Source organism: Poromitra crassiceps (genome assembly GCF_964638095.1).
Source record: "Poromitra crassiceps genome assembly, chromosome: 2".
In the NCBI taxonomy this organism is placed as follows: Eukaryota; Metazoa; Chordata; class Actinopteri; order Beryciformes; family Melamphaidae; genus Poromitra; species Poromitra crassiceps.
In genome coordinates, this window is record NC_139624.1 from 108,921,432 (window position 1) to 108,945,701 (window position 24,270).

Here is a 24,270-nt window from a genome sequence, read left to right on the forward strand (position 1 = left end):
GAGAGCGGCTCGGGAACTGAAAGGGAGCCGGCTTGCCAGGGCCTAGACTAATAGGAGAGGCAACATAGCACATGAGTGCATTGGCTAATAGCCTCAGCAGTTGAAGATAATAGGCGCGGTTTGTGGACCAGAGCACCTGAGATCCCGAGTCAAGGCCCCGGCGGTGGAATTAGGGCGAAGGACGCCGTCGGAGACGGGTCGCAGCGGTGGGAAAGTGCAGGCCCGCCTCACCAGCCATTTATTTATATAAGTCTCCTGGTTCACGGGAAAGGTTGGTAATTACCATTAGCAATTACCGCTGAGCAAGTGCAGACACTTCCACGGCCGCGGCTCGAGGTGCCAGATGTGTTCTGGAGGTGAGAACCGGGCCTCTGAAACGCACCCGGGGGCGCACTTCCAGACCCCCGACGCAGCGGCGGCGGCAGTTTGAAGCAGCTCTTCTTCCCAAACAGCAAGCTGCGGCAGGCGTATCCCAGAGCCATTCTTGTTTTTATCTGGCAAAAAAATCTCCTTTAGATTGGTGTTATTATTATCTACTGGAGATAACGACTCCCTCTGTATGAGTTAGGAGAGGAGGAGCACCGTCACACACACACACACAGGAAGGGTAGAGGAGAGAGAGAAATGGTGAAAAGAGAATTATAGACAATGGGAATAATAGGTTTGGCCAAGTGAACGCATCACTCTGTATCCAAGGTAAAATAAGGCTTTATTTGCAGATGGCTGCCCATTAGCAGTGGGCTAGCAGGTTTTCAGGTGCAGCGGTGGGGGTGGGTGGGGGCGATGGGGGCGTGGAGACAACTGGACACCTCTGCATCCGCGTCCCCGGCTCAAGGGCCCGGGAGGCAGGAGACGCCACGCTGATCGCTGGAGGCACGGACGCCCCCCGCCGCGACGCTAATGAGACAAGACCACCGCCACTGCGGTAATTACACACGCACAGACACACACACACACACACACACACACACACACATACACGACAGCTCCTCTGCTGCCCACACACTCCCGTTCACTCTTCAGCTGCACCGATATGCAAAGATATGGAACACAGTCAAAGTAAAGTAAAGGAAGGTTGGGACATTCAGACTGTGTTTATTTGTCAAATCTGATATGAGACCGACTGTCCACATTGTAATTTTACAAGTGGCCAGATTGTCTTTGTGTGTTCAGACGGTGTAATTGTTTGCTGTAATTATGCCACTGGTCGTCATGGTAATGAATGTCATAGTGAACAATGCACATCCACGCTGACTAATTTCTTTTTGACTTTAGTTTCTTTACTATTTTTCTTTAGACTTTTTGTATCTGTCGTGATAGTTTGACATTTCTAGGCATTTTCTCGATGTGTTGCAGTGAGTCGATGCATGGAAGCTCTGCATTGTCAAGGCATCACTGTTTTCAAATCCACCCGAGGGGAGACCAAAAACACTCGAGATTCGACGTGAATGAGCAACTAAGTTGCATTGCCAGAGAAACCAGAGAAAACTTGAATCGTGTTTCAAACCACGTAGCACTGTGGTTTACATCAGATAAGACAAGATCGGATTCATGTGTTTTCTTGCTGTTTAGACTTATAACCGACTTCTATTGAATATGCGAAAACATTGGATTTGTGTTGCTTATCTGAACATAGCCTCAGATATGCACACAAGAAGTTTGCACAATGCCAATAACACACACACACACACACACACACACACACACAGATGTGCGTAATGCTGAGGTCAGACCTCCCCTGCCAGAGTCGTTGTTCAGGGGGTCAGATAAGTGCTAGCGTTTCTCCTGCACTGCAGCGCTGTGCCATGTAATTATCTTTTGCCAGGGTAATCAGTGGTGCTAAAAGGTGATGGATGGTCAGGGAATACATTGCAATAAACCAACCAGCAAGTCCTCTGATAAGCCCAACGCTCAGCTATGCACTCTGAATTTGTGATATATGCGAGTCATTTCAAATCCAAACATAGAGCAATTAGATGTCTTGCTGAGTGTTCTAATAATAACACATTGGTGTTTAAAAATAAAATAACAAATAACAAATAAAAACATCACATTGACACGGGGGGGGGGTGGAGGATTGTGCACATTGACAATCCACCCCCCGTGTCAATGTGATGTTTTTCTGAGTAGAAAACATACGCGGAAACCCAGAGTCTACCGGACGATATTTCGGGGTTTCCGGTGTAGAGCGGACATCCGCGCCAAGACTTCCACTGTGTGTGTGTGTGTGTGTGTGTGTGTGTGTGTGTGTGCGCGGTCATTTGTCCGACTGACGTGATAATGGAGTTGAAGTTGATTGATTGAAGGTGTTTCAGGTCCAGAACGCATTCCGGCTTATCTCTAATAAACAGATAACCGCATATGAGACGTCGTCGGACTGTAAGTGACAGTGACAGAAGTCTTGGTGCGGATGTCGCTCTACACCGGAAACCCCTAAATATCATTGAGATCCGATTGCGATCGGATCAGGCAAGCTCCATAGCATAGAGCAGCAGGAAAACAGTGGTGACTACTGTTGTATGTGGATTGAGAACGCATTTGCATTTACACTTGTGTTCAATGTGGTCACAATGTCCCTAGTCTCACAATGTCCCTGACCACCTCCGCAGGTGGTTTGACCGATCGGATCACAATCCGTCCTCAATGTGTCTAGAGTGCATTTACACCTGTACTCATGTGGTCAAGCACTATCCCATTGCAATCTGATCACCCAAAACATATTTTAATGCCAGGTGTAAAAGGGTTATTAGTCATCTAGGTGCCCAAATTGAAAACATACTGGATGGTGCGGCATTTGTTCAGGAATTATAACAGCCAGTATAAATTATGACGGTACAGTTGCATCATTTTTGTATTCCTGAATTTGATTTGAGTGAGAATGGTATGCATTTCCATTTTTGGTATTATCCTGAGTCGTTTGCAGTGGGTGAGCAGGCAGCCATGTCTTGGATAACGACATTTTGACAGAATGAATGGCTGTTGATTGACATATTGTCCATTTGAGCAGGGCTATTCAACTATATTGTTCAGGGGGCCACCTTGTGGGAAAGCTAAGGGGCCGGGAGCCGGACATTTCCCTGAGCTATTATTCTCATTACGTATGCACAGTGGCACACTTGACACAACGTGCCACCCATTTTCACAACCTTTATTTTGCTACATTGCAAAAGTCCCAATCATACCCAATACCCAATCATAAGAAAATAAATATGCATTCTTTAAGTCATTATGCCAAGAAAGTAGCTATTGGTTGCTCAAAAAAGTTCTGTTGCTCAGAAAGATTTGTCGCTATTCGCTTCTGAGAAGTCCCCAGAGGGGATGATGATGATGATGATCATTGGCGATGATGTCAGAGTTCACCCTGTGAGGTCATCGGTGATGTCAGAGTTTCCCCTGTGAGGTCATCGGTGATGTCAGACGGTCTAGGCTGTCTCCTGACTGTGTGATGTCAGACGTGACCTTGTGAGGTCATCAATGATGTCATACCTCACGTGACCTTGTGACATCATCAATGATGTCATACCTCGAATGTGGGAGTTATAAAAGCGATATTCTATGCTATCTCTCTCTCTCTGCTATCTCTAAGCTATCTATCTCTGCCACCCCTTCCTGTATGTTGCTATCTGCCTGATACTTCTGCCTGATATTCCAATAAAGCCTGAAAGACATCTCTGTGGTTCTGACCGATCACTCATCGCGAGCTCTTACCTAGGATCCAGCGAAACTCAACAAACTTCCTTTGTATTGTAGTATTGTAAACAGAACTGATTGGTGGGCCGACTTGATTGGCAGGCCGGAGGTGGCCCACGGGCCGCCAATTAATTAAGTTCAAACTTGTGACTTTTTGGTTACATGATGCCCTTGGTCCCTAGGACCAGTGGTCGAATTGGGGGGGAGCTAAGGGGAGCTGAGCTCCCCTAAGAAGGACATTGGCTCCCCTGAAAGACTGCTTTGTGAAATGTAGGGGGAGCTCTAAAATATTGGCTGTTTCTTTTTCAGACAGGTTATAGAGTTCGATTTTCTGTACTGAAATAAATAATACTACAAATACGTCAAAGTTGTGTCTTTATTTTGCTCTAAATCGCTTATTAACGTTCACACTTCGATGTTTATTATTTCTATTCCTGCTGGGGCCATCCATGCGTGGCGGCGCTGCAGTCAAATCCCTCACCTAGTTTGCACGTTTGACTTGTCTTTACTTGCCGGCTGTATTTGAAACTTTAAAAAATAAAAACAAACCGTGATGGCATCCTGGGCGATTGGCGAAAATGTCTAAACGAAATCAACCTAGCCTCGCACAATTTGGGTTTGCCAAGAAACCTAAAACGACAACTAATGTTGAACATTCTGCACCCGTGCTTCGCGTCAGCTCAGAGGGGGAGAGATCAGCTGTGTCAACCGCAGCACACAGCAACGCACCAGGGACGTCTACAGCGAGTTTGCCGAACAGGCAGCCGGTACGAGAGCCGCTGGTGGTTGATGTAAACATCAGCTCGGACTCAGGAGAAGAGAGCGAGGCTCTATGGGACGTTCACAATGACAGCTCGGAGGAGAGTTCAGGTGCTGAGCCGTCGGTTGACAATAATAATGACAGCTTGGATGAACATTATTCTAGAAATATTTTTTGTTAATTAATATTTAATTTTACAGCATATTGATTGTATAGGTTATACAGGATCCTTGAAGGGGTGTTTTGAGCAGAAAAAACGTTGCCTGTGTGTCCCCTTGCTGCTTTTCTTTACTCTGATTAATAAATGAGTTCGATCATCCAATACGGCTAGTAGAATGTTTTTCACAGGGTCTTTAACCCAGCAAGCACCGTTCTAAAAGAGGAGCAAATGATACATTTGTTTATTTATATTGAGACCCGTTATGTTGCCAAATTGCATCAATTAATTTGCTTCAAAGTGAAAATTTCGGGGGGGGGGGACTTGTCCCCCCCCCTCCCCCCCCCGTCCAACCCCTCAAAATATTTGCCTCCCCCAGGACCCATGGTCCAATTCGAACCCTGCCTAGGACCAAAGCAATTTGAGACTTATTAAATGTGCAAAGTCATAGAAAAAACAGTCATCCCAAAACAATAATGCAGGAGCCTATAGGCAATTATTATCTGACATATTTTACTCTGTTGTATGCTTATAACTGCTATATAAATGTAGAATATTGGAAGTTTCTTTTCAGCTTTATTTTCTTTCATACCAAGGAAAGTCCAAATGTTTTCCATAATGTCCTTGTTGAATGTGTACATGTGTGAAATGCATGTGGTAGCCTACTAACTTCTCTATTTTGTATGTAGTCTCTATGTTGTCTATTGTATGTTATCTCTATTTTCCCTATGCTATCTGTTAGTCTCTATGTTGTCTTTGTCTATGTTCAACCTGTTAATCTCATAGCACAATAATCATGATGTTATCCAAGCCTGTAAATGAATCATTAATAACTTCAAATCTTCATCCTCTAGTTATGCTTATTATTATTATTATTATTATTATTATTATTATTAGTATAATACTGTGAGTGCTCAGAAGTTTTTAGGCCAGTCACAACTTTCTGACCTAGTCGACTTTTAAAAGCAAAGGTGCTGCATGATTTTTTTTTTTATCTTGTCTTTAAATGTGTTGAACAACCTGCCCTGAATAAACCAGCCATGTGTTTATCTCCTGAAGACACTGACATCAGTGGCAGCTGGCTAAAAGAGGGCACCTTATGGAATATTATGCTAGCTAGCAAATCTGGAGGCTTTCTATGGCAGCGGATGACATTTATATAACTCACTTGCTTCTTGTATTAAGACTCTGCAGTGTCTGGCTATCTCCAGGTCTTCAGGTGACTAATATCAGAAGAGTAATTTCACAAGTTAATTGTCTAATCCGCCCCCCCCCCCCGCACTGGCTATGAGTTTGCAGCCATGTGTTTAATACTTTAGTGCATTTTGATGCTTTAACACCTCAACATGCGTCTCATCAACTGCAACATGTTCTGATCGTCCATCGACCACACTGTGCTATTCCTTATAAGCAGAGTTGGGGTCCGTTACTCAAAAAAGTAATGTATTACACATTACACATTACTTTCAAAAAAAGTAATGCCTTAATTTACTTGATTACTCCCCGGAGAAAGTAATTAGTTACACTACTCATTACATTACTTTTACGTTACTCCGTAACATGCCTGAGATGCATTGTCACGTAATTTGCCAGTTAACAACATTAAACCTTACATATGCCCATATATTAGCATGAATCTCTATCATAATAAGGTAGGTTGCAAAACTTTTCCTGTCTGATGGTAGCTGTCCGTTCCCTGCCATCTGTATTTTGCTCAATATGTTTCTGAAAAATGGTGATTGTACTGTTGAAACTGGCAACATTTCCTTACCATGTACGAGGCAACAAGCCTGTCCATCTCTGATTTTGATGTTACCTGGTGAAAAGCAAGCTTTTGCTGCTTGCTTGAGGTCGAGGTAATGTGCGTATCTCCACCCCTCAAAAGATGTTGTAGAGGACGGCGAGGCGGGTGCTACTGCGTTTTTTGGCAGATTGCAATCCAATTATTAAGGAGCATACCGCCACTGCGCCCACTTCACTATAAGACGTTATATTTGCGAGGGGTATTTATAGACCCCATCGTTGTATGTGGGTTTCTCTTATGGTTTACATTTCTTTTCATTTAATTTTGTCCAATATTAAAATATTCCAGAATTGCACGTTGTGTTAAAAATAAATATTATTTCTATCTAACACTTTTTAGCCTGATTTAATTGTAAAACAGAGTGTAAAAAGTTATGCCTCAAAGCTTTCTGGGAAATTTTACCTGTGGAAGAGGAAAGTGGACGGAGTTCCCAGCATGCTCTGGGGTAGTGTGTTCTGTTTGTAGATTTGTTTGTCAATTGTTTGTTTGTCAATGTGTTTTGGAGGTTAAAATTATTTCTTGTTCTATGCATGATGTTAGTTATCTGCAAAGTTATGTGTCGACTAATAGTGCTGTTCTGCATGCTAATACAAAGTTGAAATGTTGGCACCATGGGTGATTCTGGTGGGCAGTTAAGTGACACCCCGTCTCTGATGGGGCACAGGATTTGCTATTAAACCGAAGATCTTTTCTCTCTATACTTATCTTGCTAGTATGCAAGTAACGAGTTAAGTGTTTGATTAGTAACTGTAATGTGATTACTGCACTTAGGGACAGTAGTGCCTTACACTACTCGTTACTGACAAAAGTAATGTGATTACAGTAACGCGTTACCCCCAACACTGATTATAAGTGACAGTGTGCAGATAATCCAGGAGTTATGTGATGGGTATTTAGTCTTCTGTAGTGCTGGAGGAAGTACTGTACACATATCATTTCCTAGAAAGCTGAGGTAGAACAGAAGTTGAAACACTATGATAAACTATTGCTCTGGTAAAAGTTGTCTGTCTATTACACCACTCAGATAAAAGTATTGAGAGATTTACTGAACTGTGACATATTGGGCCCTATCGTTGCATCGGCGCAGTTTCTAGGCCGAGCGGCAGGCGCAGATCAAAGCAGTGGGCGTGGACAGGCGCACTTGATATCGTCGTGCTGGCGCTAGATGCAGCCCAAAGCATTACAACCACGCCTTTTAGGCGTAAAATTATGCACTGTCATGCTCATTGGATAAGTGCAATAAACGAATGGCACGCTTGCCTTTTTAGCTCCAATTCCACTGGTCCCGCAAAACCAGACGAAACCCAAGCCTCTGATCCCCCCCCCCCCCCCACCTCCCTTCATCCCGTCTGTCTCCATATATCGGCTATTATTCCATATTATGATGCTTCTCAAACCAATCTAACTGCAGTTTAAATACTGCAAGCATGTAAATACGCTACACTATAGCAATATCAAAGTGAAAATAATGTTCTATGCATCAGCTAGAAAAATATAGCCTATTAGATTGGTGAAAGTTTGTCCAGAAAGATATCATTTTCTCTCGCCTGCTGCAGGAAGGATGATGCACATAAATATAGCCTACATTATGTCAAGTCATTGCATAAATGTGTTTTTATTGTAAAACTAAATGTGAAATAGGGCCAAGTTATTGGAGGGACATCACAGTATAGCAGATGCCATTAGAAGCGCGTTCCGAAGCGCGTTCCGCTGTTACTTCTCTAAATCACGTTAACTCGACAAGGGGTATATATAGGCCCAGGAGGACATATATGTTTCACATAGGGTGGTGTTTTCATTTCGATGTTTTATTTGGTCCAATATTGAAATGTTGACAATGGCAGGCTGTGTTACCATTACACATTAATTTAGAACTACCTTTTATATCTATTTTGGCTCATTTGGTTGCTATTTAGTAGCGAAATGGAGAAACACAATGCATGCTGGGAACTCAGAGAGAGAGAGAGAGAAGGGTGACAGAGAAGAGGCAGTGAAGGCACAGAATAGGCCTGCTTTTCAAAAGCGCAAAGCGCTAAATGTACGCCAGGTCCCAAGATATCACTAGGCTGGTATTTAGCGCCGACACGCCCACTTTGGGACTGCGCCACGCCCATTCGGCCTAAAGCGCATTTGGCAGCCTAAAGCCTATTGCTATCTTGCCGAAACAGGCGCAAGGCACGTTTTTTTGCGGTTAAGGCCCGTAATAGCACCGATGGCCTGTGGGAGAATAGAGCCCCATTATCTGTACTTAAAGAACCAAAAGTAAAAGTCTGTATTATGTATGATATTCTCATATTTCAGTGTGAGCATTAACGTCTTAATAAAGGAGAGACTGGTTTCCTAATACAGTGCAGCATAATCATAACTTACAGGCCTGTGTATTTTGAATTTTATAATCATTTTAACTATGGAAATACTCAAGCAAAGTAGAAGCACAACATATTTATTTAAGTGCAGCAAGTTAAAGGGGGACTCACCCCCCCCATATTTCTTGCAAAACGGTATTCTACTTGATTTGAAAACTCTGCAGGCAAGATGGCCGCCTATACTCCCTTCTGTACCCTGACAGAATTCCTAGCCCATAAACTAACATAACTTGTAACATACAAAATAAAACCAATAGTAATGTCTTTATTTGTTGTAGAATACAGAGGACATGTAACTGTTTAGTTAAACTCGCATTCCAGGAATATTGTATTTACTGCACTGCTCTAAACATATCGTAAAAGGCGCGTGCCTCATCAGAGAGCCTGTTCGTCCTGCAACCCACTCGCTTTGCGCCAGAATACAATCGATTTGGGCATGGAGCACGGCAGGATGTATGCCTGTCAAACTGTCAAACTGAACTGTCAAATCAAATCATCAACAGAGACGCTATGGCCCGCCTCCCAGTATTTTCAGTGTATCAGAGATAGATAGATAGATAGATAGATAGATAGAGAACGTGATAAATATAGCCACGTTATAAACAACAAACTAATGCTGGTGATCCGTATGGAAACAGTGTTACTCGAAATGGTTAAAGGTTATATCAATTTTGTCATTCAGTGGCGTTTTACTGCCATGTAACATAACTAGCTAGCCGCTAACATTAGCCACAGTAGGCGATTACACATGATGATTGCGCTCTTAAAGGGCGCGCAAATACCACCGTGACGTAACGATGTACCAAATCGGCCATTCATTTGAGGGCACAAAAAAAAGCAGGTTTGAACCCATAGAGGGCACTTATGCTGCTGAAATGATAGGAGTTTGTAAAATTCTAACAGATTGATCTCAAATGTGGAGATTGTTGACCAGAATCCTTCACATACCACCCTAAAAGCATATATATTGGTTAAAAGCTGAAAAAAAGTGTTTTGGGGTTTAGTCCTGCTTTAAGCTCCAACACTGCTTTTTTATATGTGGACCCATATGTTCCCCATAGGTGGTCTGCTCATTACTGCCATAGTTTGTCTGCCATAGATTGCTAATTGATAATATGTTAATCGGTGTTAAGCTATCATTCATAGCCAGACACCAAATGCAAAGTGAGATTGTTTTGGGGAGACAAGGAAGAACGGACCACAACAGACAGGAACAATACAGTATTTGTAGGTACAAATTCAAAGGTCAAACTTTTCACAATTGTTGAGTTTCTGTTCCTGCTTGTTTCCCTATGTCATTTGCTTTCATAAACAACAGTTCTTCATGTAAAGTGCAAAAAGACTAATTGATTCCAGCCGTTCAAAGCTTTTCAGCTCTCTAAGGCTTATTTAAAAGGCTATAATGTAAAGTACTGTAGAAAGGGCACTCGGAGAGCACAGACCTCCACCAAGGTGTGTGCTATCACTGCTTGTTCATGAGCCGGAGACATAATAATGGCTTCTTCCTTGGCCCATCATGCTACACCCTTCCACCAAGTTTCATACAATCTTATCAGATGGGGGAGCCTGCAGGGACAAAATCTTATCAAATGCGTGGTCTAATTTGTGTCTCCTTGACGTTAAAAAGTTTAAGAACCACTTGGTTAACGGGTTTAAAATGTATCACAGTAGAATTTTTAGATATCTGCTCAACCAAAACACATTTTTAGCACATTGACTGTTTCCCGGACATCAAGACAGCTCTGTAACACTGCTACAACTTTTGAAATGGCAAAGGAACACAAGGGTTTCTAAACCAACCACACTATTGCACCAAGCCATGGCTTTGTTGCTGATGAAACTGTGACTTGCTTTGTTGTGCTCTGCCATGTGTTCAGCAGCCTGTACTGCACCGTCCGTAACACCCTGTGCTGTGCACACAAGGCCTACAGCAATGTGTCTTTAGGAGTGTTGAGTGGTGGAGTCAGCCAACAGCCAGAGACAGACAGAGGGATATAAAGAGAGAGATGAGACATAGGAATATAAAGAGAGAGAGACACACACACACACACACACACACACACACGTCGACACGTGTCTACTTCCATTTTTAACGGCGGAGGAACATACAATAACCGGGCGCGTCGGTATAGTGTTGACATTGTAGACAAATGTCATGTATTTTGACAATGTTTTATTTAGAATTGATGTTGATATTTTACATATCCCTGGTTTTCAGACACATAAAATGACAATGTTTTATTCAAGAAAGAAAAGAGTTGGACAAAGAGAGAGTGAGAGAGAAAGATAGATGAAGAGAGAGAGAAGAAGAACAGACAGACAGAGGAGGGACATTACCTCAGATGCAGTTTGCCCACAGCTCATTAGTGGCTGCTTTCAGCTGATGTTCACCACCATCTACTGAATTATACATTCAACACTAATTTGGGAAGGATTTAATATTGTATCTGCTTTATCTCTAGCTGGAAACTGTAATATTGTATCTGCTTTATCTCTAGCTGGAAACTGTAATATTGTATCTGCTTTATTTCTAGCTGAAAACTGTGTATCTGCTTTATCTCTAGCTGGAAACTGTCTATCTGCTTTATTTCTAGCTGAAAACTGTCTATCTGCTTTATCTCTAGCTGGAAACTGTCTATCTGCTTTATCTCTAGCTGGAAACTGTGCTTTATCTCTAGCTGGAAACTGTCTATCTGCTTTATCTCTAACTGGAAACTGGGTATCTGCTTTATCTCTAGCTGGAAACTGTGTATCTGCTTTATCTCTAGCTGGAAACTGTGTATCTGCTTTATCTCTTGCTGGAAACTGTCTATCTGCTTTATCTCTAGCTGGAAACTCTGTATCTGCTTTATCTCTAGCTGGAAACTGTGTATCTGCTTTATCTCTAGCTGGAAACTGTGTATCTGCTTTATCTCTTGCTGGAAACTGTCTATCTGCTTTATCTCTAGCTGGAAACTGTGTATCTGCTTTACTCTTGCTGGAAACTGTGTATCTGCTTTATCTCTAGCTGGAAACTGTGTATCTGCTTTATCTCTTGCTGGAAACTGTGTATCTGCTTTATCTCTAGCTGGAAACTGTATCTGCTTTATCTCTTGCTGGAAACTGTGTATCTGCTTTATCTCTAGCTGGAAACTGTATCTGCTTTATCTCTTGCTGGAAACTGTCTATCTGCTTTATCTCTAGCTGGAAACTGTCTATCTGCTTTATCTCTAGCTGGAAACTGTGTATCTGCTTTATCTCTTGCTGGAAACTGTGTATCTGCTTTATCTCTAGCTGGAAACTGTATCTGCTTTATCTCTTGCTGGAAACTGTGTATCTGCTTTATCTCTTGCTGGAAACTGTGTATCTGCTTTATCTCTAGCTGGAAACTGTGTATCTGCTTTATACAGTATCTAGCTGGAAACTGTGTATCTGCTTATCTCTAGCTGGAAACTGTGTATCTGCTTTATATCTAGCTGCTGCGTGGCCTCGCCTGCCCTATTGGCACACGCGCAATGTCTCCCTCTCTCTCTCCCTCTCTCTCTCTCCCTCAGTCTCAATCTCTCTCTCTCGCTCTCCTCTCTCTCCCTCAGTCTCTCTCATGTGTGTGTCACTGATGTCACAATGATGTCACAATGCCTATGTATGACATCATCACTGATGTCTTCAGTGACATCATAACTGAACTATAGCCTCAGGGCAATCAGCCTTAAGGCAATTAGGGCAATTAATCTTCCCTAATTAAAAAATCTGGCATGTAAAACGGCATAGCTGTGGCCGGACAACATTCTTGAAATAAATGAGAGACAGAGTCCACATTGCCAAATGTATTTATAGATAGATATCTATCTATCTATCTAGAAACTGTAATATTGTATCTGCTTTATCTCTAGCTAGAAACTGTGTATCTGCTTTATCTCTGTAGGTGCAAACTGCAGGCATTCCATGATTTATTTGTTAGAGCCCACTAGTTATACCTTCTCAGCTTTAGAGCCAGGGAAAATAATCTTAAATTAGGCTGTTTTTGTGTGTTATGATGACCTACATGTATTTCCACACATCTTGAGTGGCTTATCAAAACGGCAAAATAAACCATTTTGAGCATTTTGGTTAATCCAAGTCTACAAGTTAAGATCTAACAAAACTCAATATAACTTTAATTTCTCGCAGATGTGAATTTTTCGCCTTCGTTATCAATACCCTGCTATTAGAATAAATTATCCAGCTGTGCTTGCTATGGTGAGCTAGCTGCGTGTGGGGAAATTAGAGTGGTTTGTATGCTGGATAAACTACCAGCTTATACAGTATGAGAAATGACTGATGCTTGTGTATGTTAGATCACCAAGAAGCCATACATATTTAATACAGTAAATGATCTTTCACCCCTAATTTCACCTGATAGATGGCACATGCAGAGGCAGTTGTATTTTTAGTTATGTTAACAGAGCGTATACTGCACACAGACAGAGGCCATGTGGGCTGATTATGTTACAGTGATAAAAATAATGCCAGCCATCCATCAGCGGCTCAGAGGAATGGTCCGCTGGGGCAGCAAGAGGAACTTTATCTTTATGAGTGAGCCGCAGTGCACCCGTTACGCACAGACAGCTCCGCTAAGGCGTGTTCACAAGTGATTTTTAGAGCGCTTTATTCTCTCAAGCGCTCACTATTTTAGGTGTTTCCATCCACACTAGCGTTTCCTAAAGGTCCATTGTCCACAGTGACCTGCCAAAAAGGCATGGTTTTGTCCATGCATGTGTAACGGTATAGCCAGCGGGTAGCACTGTGCAGTGAGTAAACCTCACTTGCCGAGACTGCGACAGACGCTAGAGCCCATAGGTTTTAGCCTCCTTGCTGCAGTGTCCGCCTCCTATGCCGGAGGTTCAGAGTTCGATTCCCAGCTGCGGGGTACTACACAACGCAGGTTACACATGTGCAGGCCCCATGGTTCTGACTGCTTTAACCTATTTCTGCCAAGCACCAGCTTTCCGCTGCTATCATTTTGAAAAGGTGGTTGTGTACACAATCGTTAAGAATGAAGTCCGTTAGCAAGTTCAGTTTCTGAAAAAATGTCTACATCGAAAAGTGAAAATGGGTTACGGTAGAATTGTACTTCTCTACTTATTGTTGTGTGAGGAGCTTGGGGTGGCTCTCCAGCCATAACATGGCAATAAGCATATGCCTTGAGTCAGTGAAGCAGCCGACACAGCCTGGATGGATCACATGGCAATCACACAAATCCTACTACACACCAACAACCGCCATTTTCAAATCCCTCAAAGAAGCCGTCTCAGGAAGGAAGGCCAAAACAGAGAAATGAAGATGCCTTGTCAAATGTATCCAATCCCAAACCGGATTAGTGTGGACTAGGCCTTAGTTTGGTTAATTTGGGCAGGTGAGTACAAAGCCTTTCAAACTCCAAAGAACACGACGCCTGAAAATGTGAGTCAGTCCTTTTCCAAGTGAACTGTAGTGCAGTTTGTTAGGAGTGAGAACATCATCATACCAACTACAGGAAACGACCCCAAAAATACATACATGTGTATATATATATCGTCGCTGTGCAATGAAAGTCACTTATCTCCAAAACGCCAACTTTTCAGGAAATGAAAAAAACCCTGTGCTCTTAAAATACTGAACACCACGTTGTCATATTTGACACGTCTTCATTGTAGACAGTTTATCGCTGAATGTGTCATTACATTATTAATATCTTACCTGAATAAGCTCAAATGCTGTTACAGGATTATCACACCGAGTCTGGAGCACTTTCTGCCGGCCAGGCAGCAGCGCGTGGGCGCCTGCCTTCTAGAGCGCGACCACGAGCCGCTGTGCTCCAGGCAGCGGGGACGCGCGGGCGGAGCTCTTCACTCTGCCAAGCCGGGGAGAGTGGCTCTGTCATGGGGTTGAGCAGTCCCGGAGTAACGTGACATTATTCTTGTCAGAAACAACTTCGATTTGCATACTTTAAATGAGTTTGCAGCCCAAGGACAACCCGAAAACACCTTATTGATCTATTTACGTCAGACGATGCCAGAATCACACAAAACCAAGCCGAAACACAGCAGCATTCGGGTCAGCAGCGTGCCTGGTGACTTTTCCGGGGAAGTCCTCATGAGGTGGGGCGGAGCATGGAGGTCTGACTGTCACATACAGTACGTGATGTGATGGGCGGGTCTAGCATCCAATGGTGGTACGTGTTACATACTTACCCAGTAAAACATGTTTTTATTGGTCATTTAGACGCCAAAACCTGCCAGTAGATGGAGGAGAATGGATATATTCCATTTATATTAAAAAGTAAAAATCATAAAAAATGGACTTAGATGGTTTTCATTGCACAGCGACGATATATATATATATATATATATATATATATATATATATATATATATATATATATATATATATATATACACAAAGAGGAAGGTGTCGGTGAGAACTTAGAAAAACAATATATTGACATAAAAGACAGTATATATACATATTGACATAGCTACTACTAAAGTGAATGATGAGGAATGAGATATTCCTCTAAATCTGGCTGAACAATGGGCTTAAAAGCCCCATTGTAGTGCCCCCCCTAAAATATTGAATGCCCCCCCTTTCATTTCGTTCTGGTAACGGGTCTGATTATCACCATCGACCACTGTAACATGAATTGACAAAGATTACAAGAAGAGTAGACTGTTTGACTGTTGAAATATAGCCGAATTACCTGTCCATTGGTGCAGGCTGTCTGGCACTGTCTAGCAGATTGCTCCTTCTCCCGGCCGGCTGGTAGTCTGGTCCCTCTCGATGCAGGCCAGCTCTGTCATCTGGGAGATGCGAGAGCCATCCAGGCCTCACTTGTTCAGGTGTGCCCCACCAAAAGGCAGGACGGAAAACATAACTTGTATAGTCCACGTAGCTCCTAGCTCATCTGATCTCCTTGTGAATCACTGTCCACCTCAACACCGGAACCACGGAGGCCTCTTAAAGGTACAGGATCATATGTTCATCAAAGAATTCAGCCTTAATAAACGATTAGACAGCCAGAAATACATAGGTAAACATGATCATATTTTGAGTTGAGGGGAAAACTGCTTAATGATCGTAACTATATATACATATATATATATATATGTGTGTGTGTGTGTATATATATATATATATATATATAGATAGATATATGTGTGTGTGTGTGTGTGTGTGTGTGTGTGTGTGTTATTAGAAAAGTTACGATTTTCGACATCCCTAATGTGTATATATATATATATATATATATATATACACATGTGTGTGTATACCGTATATATATATATATATATACATGTGTGTGTATACCGTATATATATATATATACACACACACACACACACACACACACACACACATATATATACATATATATATATATATATATATATATACACACACACACACATATATACAGTACATATATATACACAGTGTGTAGAGAGAGAGAGAGAGAGATGCTCCTGAGAGGAGGTCAGAGGAGGTGGCATCAGCTGAGGATGAGCAAGAGGGAAACGGTCACAAATTATGTCCCAAAATGTGGAGCCTTTTGGGCCAGAAGCATCTGGACCTCTGTGGTTTCATCTGCATTTTCACACGATACGTTCAATAAAAAAAATTATGCATAGATTATAATTTTTTTCCACTGCAACATGATAGCCTCATGCTTGCAAAGTGTAGAGTAGCAGAACAAAAGAACCTGATGCTGAAATGATGCTCACATTCAGCTATTTCTTCATGTGTTCTTAACTGGTTCAAACACCAGAGAAGGTCAATCACATCAAGTCCATCATCCTTTGCTGAAGTTACAGGGACTGGAATCCGATTTGGTTTGAGGGATGATTTATGTGAAAAATATATATATATTTCCAATATGGAAATAGAGTGTATTATCATGTGTCTAGACTGTATAATAAACACTTCCCTATTGCGAAACAATCAACCGTTTTTCAGCCTCCAGGTTTCCTCCAGTGATTAATCAAGTGGAAACAAGCCAGGGAAAAGAAGGCTCTGTTGTTGGTCTTACAGTTTGCTGTTGTGCGTAAGCGCCTTATGACTCAGCAGTTGTTTCGTTTTTAAGGCCAAGCTGCAGTCGAATTTGTTTTGAACTTTAGAATTGACATATCAAAGCTTTCAAAATCCCTAACCATAACCTCCACACTGTCGGCCTTATAGTGTTAAGAAAGTGCCAATGCAAGTCAGACCAACTCTCGTCTAGACTAATTCTCCTTTTATCAGCTGCCTGCTGCGATGATGCTTTTATCAGCTGCCTGCTGCGATGATGCTTTTTCTTATAATGGAAATGTTAAATGACCCGCTACTACCTGCAAGCATCCTTCAACAAAGGACGTGAAAGTGCCAATTCTATTCAACAAATAATTGAGATTAGGTATTCAATTGAGTTTTTCGATCTCGTCTACTGATAGAATATTATATTGTTGTGTCTTTAGGTGAGCTTGATAATAAGCAGCAGCAGAAAATCTGAAGATTGCAGCATGAGGGGAAAGAAATGAAAGGAAAAAGGGTGCTGTGGTGTGTGAGAAACAAGAGGCCATGGTGGCAAATACATGTATTTGGTGCACTAAGGTTCAACAGAGTGCTGTGAGTTGTAGACTGTAGCCTACAGTATATATAGACTGTATATAGCCTATATGGACACCATGACATCACTAAAGGTTCTATTCACCTTATTCTTTGCCCACACATGGACGCTTCCGCATTACGTCATTTTGTAATAGTATTTCCGTTTTGACTTGCCAAAAACTCCGCAGGCAAGATGGCTGCGCACAGTCCGCATTTAAACTGGCAGAATTACTCCGCCATAAACTAACATATCTTGGCCAATACGTATGTAACATGCAAAATAAAACAACCCGTAATATCTTAATTTTATGTAGAATGCAGAGGATATGTAACTGTTTAGTTAAACTTGCATTCCAGGAATATTGTGCAGCGCTCTTAAGACGACGTTAGTGGAGTGGACGTTAGGTTGCGCACCTATGTTAGGTTGCGTAACCTATGTGCGATTCGAAATAACGCATCCGAGATAGAAACGTTATGAATATAGCCACGTTATAAACAACAAACTAACGCTGGTGATCCGTATGGAATCAGTGTTACTCGAAATGGTTAACGGTTATATCAATTTGGTCATTCAGTGGCATTTTACTGCCATATAACATAACTAACTAGTGGCTAATATTATTAGCCACTAGTGGCCTTCGCAACTAGCACTGAACCGGAAGAACAAATACGTTTGCGTTGAACGCGGAAGAGAGAAAAAGTGGGCGTGGTGAATAAGGTGAATAGAGTGCAGTGTTTGCATAGACTGTAGCCTACAGTATATATAGACTGTAGCCCAGGGATACTCAACTTGCTTTGCCCGGGGGCCACTTTTGTGAAATGATAGAAGGCCAGGGGCCAGTTAATAAACAAACAATATACATTTTTCTGTAGCGGATTGTAGGTGTCAGACGGAGTTTAGTCTGACAATGTTGTGCACACCGGATAGTTAGTTAGGTTAAGTTACTTAGGTTAAGTACATACATAAGTGCCTGGGTAGCGAGCAGACGGCGGTATTTGACAATTTAGCAGCTAAATCATAGATTATTGAAAGATATTCCATATTCCAGACTGAAATGCTATAACAGAACTGTGAGTATTGGCCAGAATTACATGAACAGTTGGACACTTATTCAGCGGGTATCTTGCATGTTGCGTTCAGGTGCACTGTAATTTTTTTTTTTTTTTTTTTTGCAATTCCATTGCGGGCCACACAGGGGGCGCCCGCGGGCTGCCAGTTGAGTATCACTGCTGTAGCCTATACAAATATGGACACCATGACATCACTAAAGGTTCAACAGAGTCCTGTGAGTTGTGTGCATAGACTGTAGCCTATACAAATATGGACACCATGATGTCACCCTTCGGTTTGTAGCTATGACATTTTGACCGTGCCATCTTTTTGTTTTTGTTTTTAGCCAGAAGTGTATTATTTGGACGAGAGTGTGGAGGTGGGGAGGAGGGTCCGTGCTAGAATGGATCTGATGGAGGGACATGAGGAGTGATGATTGGTTGGTTTTAGGCTTAGGTGTAGACAGGAGGAGTTATGATTCGTTAAGGTTAGAGTTAGAGGCTGGGTTAGGTCCCTCCGCGGTCCATTCTAGCATCAACCGGGGAAGAGTTGACACCTAGCACACAGCTAGCGGCTAGCCACATGTCACTCAAAGCAGCCACGCCCTTAATAATTCCTAACTTTAGGCCTTAATAAAGTTTTAACGGGTTATAAAAATTCACTCCTCGAACAGAAATTAGCTATAGGCTAGAGACCTTTATTCTTACTTTCTTTTGTACCAGGCTGTAAACATGTTTATTTCTGCTGTAAAGTTCGACATTTTAACATTGTTTTGCAGCCCGCCTCAATTGACCATTTGAGGAACTGCAATTTTGGGCCCTTCTGCATTATAGCTCCATTTTCCAGCCCCGGAGGGTAACACTTTGTTACTGAGAGGGTATGAGAGGGTAACACTTTGTTACTGAGAGGGTACGAGAGGGTAACACTTTGTTACTGAGAGGGTATGAGAGGGTAACACTTTGTTACTGAGAGGGTATGAGAGGGTAACACTTTGTTACTGAGAGGGTATGAGAGGGTAACACTTTGTTACTGAGAGTGTATGAGAGGGTAACACTTTGTTACTGAGAGGGTATGAGAGGGTAACACTTTGTTACTGAGAGGGTATGAGAGGGTAACACTTTGTTACTGAGAGGGTATGAGAGGGTAACACTTTGTTACTGAGAGGGTACGAGAGGGTAACACTTTGTTACTGAGAGGGTATGAGAGGGTAACACTTTGTTACTGAGAGGGTATGAGAGGGTAACACTTTGTTACTGAGAGGGTATGAGAGGGTAACACTTTGTTACTGAGAGGGTATGAGAGGGTAACACTTTGTTACTGAGAGGGTATGAGAGGGTAACACTTTGTTACTGAGAGGGTATGAGAGGGTAACACTTTGTTACTGAGAGGGTATGAGAGGGTAACACTTTGTTACTGAGAGGGTATGAGAGGGTAACACTTTGTTACTGAGAGGGTATGAGAGGGTAACACTTTGTTACTGAGAGGGTATGAGAGGGTAACACTTTGTTACTGAGAGGGTATGAGAGGGTAACACTTTGTTACTGAGAGGGTATGAGAGGGTAACACTTTGTTACTGAGAGGGTATGAGAGGGTAACACTTTGTTACTGAGAGGGTATGAGAGGGTAACACTTTGGGGTTAGGTTTGATACCCAATTGGTATGGAATGGTGGATGGATGGTGATTTGCTGTGCTTCAGGTCAGTGCTAGGGCAAGCCTAATCAGAGAGCCAGCTCCAAATGGCATCTCATAGCGGGTAGACATTTTGGCAAATAAAGCAGTGTTGAACTAAATAGCTTGGATTGTCTGTTGATTTTGTACCTGAATCTGTCATATACTACTGTTCAGACATACTGTACAGGTCAAAAGGAAAAATTGTATCCCAAACAAACTCTCACACACACACACGCACGCACGCACGCACACACACACACACACACACACACACACACACACACACACACACACACACACACACACACACACACACACACACACACACACACACACACACATTTCTCTCACCAATTGTTAGATTATGGGTTCTGGTGCTGAACAGACACAGGAGGAATTGCCACACTGGGGATCAGCGGTGGTAATCTGGGGCAATAGCAGTCCCTCAGCTCATCAGAGTCCAGGGGAAAGTTGAGGCAGACAGCTCCACAACACATCAATCCCCTGCTGCGTGCAGCCATCTCTCCAGGTGTCCCTCACCGTCGTGTGCCTCCATCTCTCCAGGTGTCCCTCACCGCCACGTGCCTCCATCTCTCCAGGTGTCCCTCACCGTCGTGTGCCTTCATCTCTCCAGGTGTCCCTCACCGTCGTGTGCCTCCATCTCTCCAGGTGTCCCTCACCGCCACGTGCCTCCATCTCTCCAGGTGTCCCTCACCGTCGTGTGCCTTCATCTCTCCAGGTGTCCCTCACCGTCGTGTGCCTTCATCTCTCCAGGTGTCCCTCACCGTTGTGTGCCTCCATCTCTCCAGGTGTCCCTCACCGCCGCGTGCCTCCATCTCTCCAGGTGTCCCTCACCGCCACGTGCCTCCATCTCTCCAGGTGTCCCTCCCCGTCGTGTGCCTTCATCTCTCCAGGTGTCCCTCACCGCCGTGTGCCTCCATCTCTCCAGGTGTCCCTCACCGTCGTGTGCCGCCATCTCTCCAGGTGTCCCTCGCCGTCACGTGCCTCCATCTCTCCAGGTGTCCCTCACCGCCACGTGCCTCCATCTCTCCAGGTGTCCCTCACCGCCACGTGCCTCCATCTCTCCAGGTGTCCCTCACCGTCGTGTGCCATCATCTCTCCAGGTGTCCCTCACCGCCACGTGCCTCCATCTCTCCAGGTGTCCCTCACCGCCACGTGCCTCCATCTCTCCAGGTGTCCCTCACCGTCGTGTGCCTTCATCTCTCCAGGTGTCCCTCACCGCCGTGTGCCTCCATCTCTCCAGGTGTCCCTCACCGTCGTGTGCCGCCATCTCTCCAGGTGTCCCTCGCCGTCACGTGCCTCCATCTCTCCAGGTGTCCCTCACCGCCACGTGCCTCCATCTCTCCAGGTGTCCCTCACCGCCACGTGCCTCCATCTCTCCAGGTGTCCCTCACCGTCGTGTGCCATCATCTCTCCAGGTGTCCCTCACCGCCACGTGCCTCCATCTCTCCAGGTGTCCCTCACCGCCACGTGCCTCCATCTCTCCAGGTGTCCCTCACCGTCGTGTGCCTTCATCTCTCCAGGTGTCCCTCACCGCCGTGTGCCTCCATCTCTCCAGGTGTCCCTCACCGTCATGTGCCTTCATCTCTCCAGGTGTCCCTCACCGTCGTGTGCCTTCATCTCTCCAGGTGTCCCTCACCGCCGTGTGCCTCCATCTCTCCAGGTGTCCCTCACCGTCGTGTGCCGCCATCTCTCCAGGTGTCCCTCACCGCCGTGTGCCTCCATCTCTCCAGGTGTCCTTCACCGCCACGTGCCTCCATCTCTCCAGGTGTCCCTCACCGCCACGTGCCTCCATCTCTCCAGGTGTCCCTCACCGCCGTGTGCCTCCATCTCTCCAGGTGTCCCTCGCCGTCGCGTGCCTTCATCTCTCCAGGTGTCCCTCACCGCCACGTGCCTCCATCTCTCCAGGTGTCCCTCACCGTCGTGTGCCTCCATCTCTCCAGGTGTCCCTCACCGTCGTGTGCCGCCATCTCTCCAGGTGTCCCTCACCGTCGTGTGCCTCCATCTCTCCAGGTGTCCCTCACCGGGAGAGCAAAACCCCAAGATTTGAGAACTTTAGATAATGGGTAAGATGACCCACTAGGTTTTAGGGCGTTTCTCATCATAGCCAACAATTCTTACAGAAGGCTAAATGTGACAGAGCAAGGCGGCTTTTCCTGCTTGCCGCCACACAAGACAGCTAAAATAAAAAATAAAAAAATAAACGTTTTCCAACATAATAGTGTGCGTTCCTACAAAAGAAAGTAATTCTTCCCGGTGCATCCACTGACAATAGAGTCCCAGACGAAATGCAGTGCAGTTTTAATTATCATTCCCTTTTTTACCATTCAAAAACTGCGTAGCCCTCGCTTTTAAAATCACAATATTCCCTAAGACTATATGCACACTGCACAGCCAAAAACCATCGCACAAAGCCAGCCAGCCAGCAGACCCACTAGGCCTAATGCTATTTTGAAAACAAATGTGACTGTTTAAATGGGCCCTTTTGATGAACTTCCACAAAGCCCATGGAACGCTCTGCGCATTTGATTTCTGAATACAAAAGAGAATAATTACATAAACAGCATCTAGCCACCCACAACAGATAATTAACAGCTTCTAACAAGTTCCGCAGATGGGGAAGTAGAAGGCGGGAAACAAGAGTCAAGTTTGGGGGAAGTATTTTGGAGGAGTAGGTCTCTACTCTTGTCAGTCCACAACATTGTGGAGAAATAAACTAAATTCCCCACAAAGCAATGCTGAAACATAGTGAAAGAACACAGAAAAATAAAGCTGCAGACTGGAACCAAAGTCATTAGGAACAAAGGAAAAATTGTATCCAGTCCCACACCCTCCAGGAAATTGCAATTTTGCAATCGCAATAATTAATGCAAATTCAACCAATCTCCGCAATATTTGTGGGGGCTTGCAATTTTTTTTTAATCCCTGCGATTTCCCCGCAAAAACAGCAAAACAGGTTCCTCAAGTTGCAACTTACACTCAAGTTGCCATTTGTTTCCCTCAACTTGCAATTTTTGCCAGTTCCCACAATTTTACTGCAAAAGAAATGACATACAATTTCACAAATTACATTGCCATTTTTGAGAAAAGCCGCTGCAAAATCGAGCATTTTTGGTTGCAACAATCACACAAAAACTCTGGAGGGACTGACTATCCAAAACAAACACTAAGCGCTTTCCTCCCGAGTAACACATCACACACGGTCCAGCCATATTCACCTTATGTTGCCACGCCCACTTTTTCTCTTCCATGTAAAGACACAATTTTAGCGTTTGCCGGCCGGTAACCATCGATAAACTGGAAACTATGAATGAAGTTTGGCAACATTCAGCAGCTACTGCGGCCAACTTCAGTTACATGCTCATACTGCTGCGAGGAGTCGATGGCTGTACCCGGTCAGCATTTAACGTTAGTTGACAGTGTTTTCTCACTGCCAGTAGTAGGGGTTGACATATACTAGCTAGTCCGTCCGGTCACACAGCCAGCGCTCTCAGTCCTCGCTGCTCGTTAAAAATGTCCAAATAGGCGTTATTCTGATAAACTGGTCACATTTGGAATGTTACGTTCTCATCTGAAAAAATATTAAAACTGTATAACAGTTACTTTGTTTTTGCTTGAAAACAGCTTTTTGGCAAGTCGAAAAATGATAAAGGTAGGGGTAATCTATTTCCGGGTCTAAAACGGAAAGACGATTACAAAATGACTTCATGCAGAAGCGTCCTGATATGGGCAAAATGATAAGGTGAATAGAGTAGACTACTAGGTTTTGTCTTGGGTCGTGACTCGTGGGTTGGTTTTCCTCCTGTCCTCCCCAATTTTTTCAGTCATCAGCTGCCACTGCTAGTCATTAAATTCTGTTCAAAATCATCCATCCATCTTCAACCGCTTATCCAAGGTCGAGTCACGGAGGTAGCAGTTCCAGGAGAGGACCCCAAACTTCCCTTTCCCTGCCCACATTACCCAGGCATTTCCAGGCCAGCGTGGAGATATAATCTCTCCAACTAGCCGTCGGTCTGCCCTTTGGTCTCCTCCCAGCTGGACAGGCCTGGAACACATCCCTATGGGCGACCAGGTGGCATCCTTACCAGATTCCCGAACCACCTCAACTGGCTCCTTTCTATGCAAAGGAGCAGCGGCTCTACTCCGAATCCCTCACGGATGACTGAGCT